Source organism: Lactuca virosa, chromosome 7 (assembly GCF_052849685.1).
Source record: "Lactuca virosa cultivar CGN04683 chromosome 7, Lactuca_virosa_CGN04683_v6, whole genome shotgun sequence".
NCBI lineage: Eukaryota > Viridiplantae > Streptophyta > Magnoliopsida > Asterales > Asteraceae > Lactuca > Lactuca virosa.
Genome location: NC_136432.1, coordinates 192843820 through 192848268, shown reverse-complemented (window position 1 = coordinate 192848268; position 4449 = coordinate 192843820).

The following is a 4449-nucleotide window of genomic DNA, read 5'->3' as shown; positions in this document are numbered from 1 at the left end:
TATTCATAGACTGGTCTGAATTCGTTTCTGAAATGATAGACAGTTTTGTAAAAATTACCATAAATTGTATAAAAATAGCGTGGAGATGTGAAAGTAGTAATTTTAAAGGTATGAGCCTGAACTATTTTCATATTAAACAGTTTTGAAAAATATTTAGTTTAAGATGGTCAAAACAGTCCGTGAATGGAACTAAACTTTCCTGTTGAAAGCTGATGTTTGAGTTTAGTTAAGTGCTTGGTATTTTAACTTGTATTCTCCCCCTAAAACTTGAAGAAAACATGAAAATGTGGGGGTATGAACTCACCTTGAGTGATCCCTTAAGATGGATGATGAAAAGAAGAATTCTCCAAGTCAAGAACACTTGAGAGATGCTTGAAGATTCGAAGATCTAAGAACAAATATGTCGATATTTGTGTAAGGAATCCATGTTTGAGTGGAAATATGTAAGGTAATCAAATGTAGGATAAAGTTACTTACCAAAGTTGGAATGAAAAGCTCAAGAACAGCCTTGAAATCTCGAGTTCTAGAGAGGGAAGGTGAGAGAGAGAGGTGTTTGCTTTTTGGTGAGAAATAGTGAGTGAAGTGGAAAGAGGTATGAGAGTTTCCAGCTTTTGATGAAGCTATGCAGCTAGAGGAGGGGTGTCAAAGGACAACTAGTTGACTAGGTAGGGTGGAATAGTGACTGAGGGTTGTCCTATGATGGTATGGGAAGTTTCTTGTGTCATAAACTTATAGAAATTCAACACTCTATCACAAAATCTAACTTAATAGATTTTATTCTTGGACAAGGATTTCCCCCAAAATATGATTAATTTATGAATATTTAGGGTTTCTTATGTCAAAATACAAGTTTGGGTGAAAATCCCGCGTTAAAATCACGAAAAACGGGCTTAAAACGAAGTTGGGGTCGAAAACCGGGAAGAAGCTGCGAACAACCGAAGTCAGGAGGCGAGGCGAGGTCCATGGTGCTGAACAACCCAAAGTAGGTTTGGTCCGAGAAGGGTTCGGTTGCAAGGCTGGGACCGAAGGTGGTGGGAAGCGAAATAGACCGAACTCTGAAGGAGCGAAATGGACCGAGAGGCGCGCAAGGAGCCGAACCCGAAGGTAACTTCGGTTCTAATAGGGGTTTCGGTTCCTAAGAGGGTTCGGTTCCTAAGAGGTTTCGGCTCCTAAGAGGTTTCGGCTCTTTATGGCTGATTTTCCGTTTATCTTCCCGTTTCGAGTTGTTTTTGACTAAATTAAGGGTCGGGATGCCCCGAGTGATTATAAAAAGTTGAGAGAGATTTTGGGAGAGATTTCACATACTTGGAGAGATTTCACATACTTGGAGAGATTTCACATACTTAGAGAGATTTGGGAGAGATTTCACATACTTGGAGAGATTTCACATACTTGGAGAGATTCCACATACTTAGAGAGATTTGGGAGAGATTTCACATACTTAGAGAGATTTGGGAGAGATTTCACATACTTGGAGAGATTTCACATACTTAGAGAGATTTGGGAGAGATTTCACATACTTTGAGAGATTTGGGAGAGATTTCACATACATGAAGAGATTTGGGAGAGATTTGAGGTAGAGAGAGATAGAGCGAGAGAGATTTGAAGGAGACTTTGTTTGAGACCTTTTTGGATGTTTAGCTTCGCTACGCAAGGTTTGTAAACCTCGTTAAGCCTCGTTATGAATGTTATACGCCCTCGAGGGGTGCGGGATAGTGTTTTACCAAGTAGTCTCATCAGTTACCCTGATTAGGGTTTGAGGATTCTAAACATATGAATTTTTCAAGTGATAACTTCTTATTAAAATAGCGAGTTGTACAGTAATAACATAATGTAAACCCTAATATACAAGGTTAATTGAGTTGACCGGTTTGACTTGTTGACTTTATTTGACTTTGACTTGACCAGAATTTGACAGTTGTCACATCATCCCCCCGTTAGAAGGAATTCCATCCCGAAATTAGCGTTTTGACTGGGACTTCAAGAGTTGGGGAAAAGATGCGGGTATTTTTGTTTCATTTGATCCTTGCGTTCCCAGGTGAATTCGGGTCCTCGTTTTGCGTTCCAACGGACCTTCACAATATGAATACGACTTTGTTTCGTCCTCTTGATCTCTCGATCCATGATTTCTACCGGTTCTTCTATGAAGTGGAGACTCTCGTTGACCTCAATTTCCTCGAGTGGGATCACAAGAGTCTCGTCAGACAGACACTTCTTTAAATTTGACACGTGGAAAGTCGGGTGTACGTTGTTAGATTCTTGGGGTAGCCGAAATTTGTATGCTACCGGGCCAATCCTGGCAAGGATTTCGAACGGCCCGATATATCTTGGGTTTAGCTTACCACGTTTACCGAAACGTATCGTTCCTTTCCATGATGAGACCTTCAGTAGCACCCAGTCCCCAACCTGGAATTCCAAGGGTTTGTGTCACTTATCGGCGTAGCTCTTTTGTCTATCTCGAGATGCTTTCAGTCTTTCTCGAATTTGAACAATCTTTTCCGTAGTTTCCCTTATGATTTCAGGGCCAGTGAGGGTGCTGTTAGGGACTTGCCCTTTTGCTAACTGTGTATCTCCCACTTCAGCCCAGCTCAGTGGTGATCTGCACTTGCGGCCATAAAGAGCTTCAAACGGCGCGACCTTGATCCAGGTATGATAGTTGTTGTTGTATGAGAATTCAATAAGTGGTAAATGGGTATCCCAAGCTTTACCGAAGTCTATCACACACGCTCTTAGCATATCTTCCAGGGTTTGAATAGTTCTTTCGCTCTGCCCGTCAGTTTGAGGATGGTAGGCCGTACTCATGTCTAGCCTGGTCCCTAGAGCTTTCTGTAAGGACTGCCAGAACCACGAAGTGAATCTACTATCTCTGTCAGAGATAATGGATATCGACACACCATGTAGTCGTACAACCTCTTTGATGTACATCCTAGTCAACTTCTCCATCTTGTCGGTCTCCTTTATTGGCAGGAAGTGCGCGGATTTAGTCAATCTATCGACGACCCAAATGGTATCAAGACCACCCATTGTCTTAGGCAGTTGGGTTATGAAATCCATGGTTATTCATTCCCACTTCCATTCGGGTATCGTAGGTTAATGTAGCAAACCCGAAGGCTTTTGGTACTCTACCTTAACCTTGGCACAAGTCAAACACTTGCTCACGTATGTAGCGATTTCGGCTTTCATGTTCGGCCACCAGTAGATTTTCTTCAGGTCCAGGTACATCTTGTCTGAACCGGGATGTACAGAGTATCGCATTTTGTGTGCTTCATTCAGGACGACGTCCCTAAACCCGCCGAATTTCGGTGTCCAAATTTGGTTCATGAGATAACAAGCTCCGTCGTCCTTGACCTCTAGATTCTTATCCATTACTCTTAAAGCCTCACCTGCCACATTCTCAGGCTTCAAAGCTTCCAAATGGGCCTCTTTGATTTGCATGGACAGGTGCGAATGGATTGTCATTGTTAACGACTTTACTCGGCGACCCGAGTATTCTTTTCGACTTAAGGCGTCAGCTACCACGTTGGCCTTGCCTGGGTGATAACGAATCTCACACTCGTAATCATTCAGTAATTCTACCCACTGTCTCTGCCTCATGTTGAGCTCTTTTTGATTGAGGATGTGTTGAAGGCTTTTGTGATCAGTAAAGATGGTACACTTTGTTTTGTAAAGGTAGTGCCTCCAGATCTTTAGGGCGAATACTACTGCTCCCAATTCGAGGTCATGTGTGGCATAGTTGACCTCGTGCATTTTTAATTGCCTCGATGCGTAGGCAATGACCTTTCCTCATTGCATTAACACACACCCCAGACCCTGGTTTGATGCGTCGCAGTAGACCACAAAGTCTTCAGTTCCCTCGGGTAGGGACAAAATCGGGGCGCTGCACAGGGCTTGCTTTAACGTTTGGAAAGCGGTTTCTTGTTTCTCTCCCCAGCTGAAGGCCACACTCTTTTGGGTTAGGGTGGTAAGTGGTTTGGCAATTTTGGAGAAGTTCTGGATGAACCTGCGGTAGTAGCCAGCAAGGCCTAAGAATTGGCGGATTTCTGTAGGCGTCCTTGGTGCTGACCAGTTCTCAATCGCCTTGATTTTGGAGGGATCCACGTGTATCCCTTTCTCGCTAACCATATGACCGAGGAAGTCCACTTCTCGGATCCAAAATTCACACTTCGAAAATTTTGCATACAATTTCTCCGCCCTTAGAGTCTCCAATACCTGTCGTAGATGTTGGCTATGCTCTTCCTTACTCCTGGAATAGATCACGATGTCGTCTATAAAGACAATCACGAACTTGTCTAGGTAAGGCCGGCACACCCAGTTCATTAGATCCATGAACACTGCAGGTGCGTTTGTTAATCCGAAGGGCATTACTACAAACTCGTAGTGACCGTACCGAGTTCTGAATGCCGTTTTGGGAACATCCTCCTCCTGAACTCGTAGCTGATGGTACCCCGA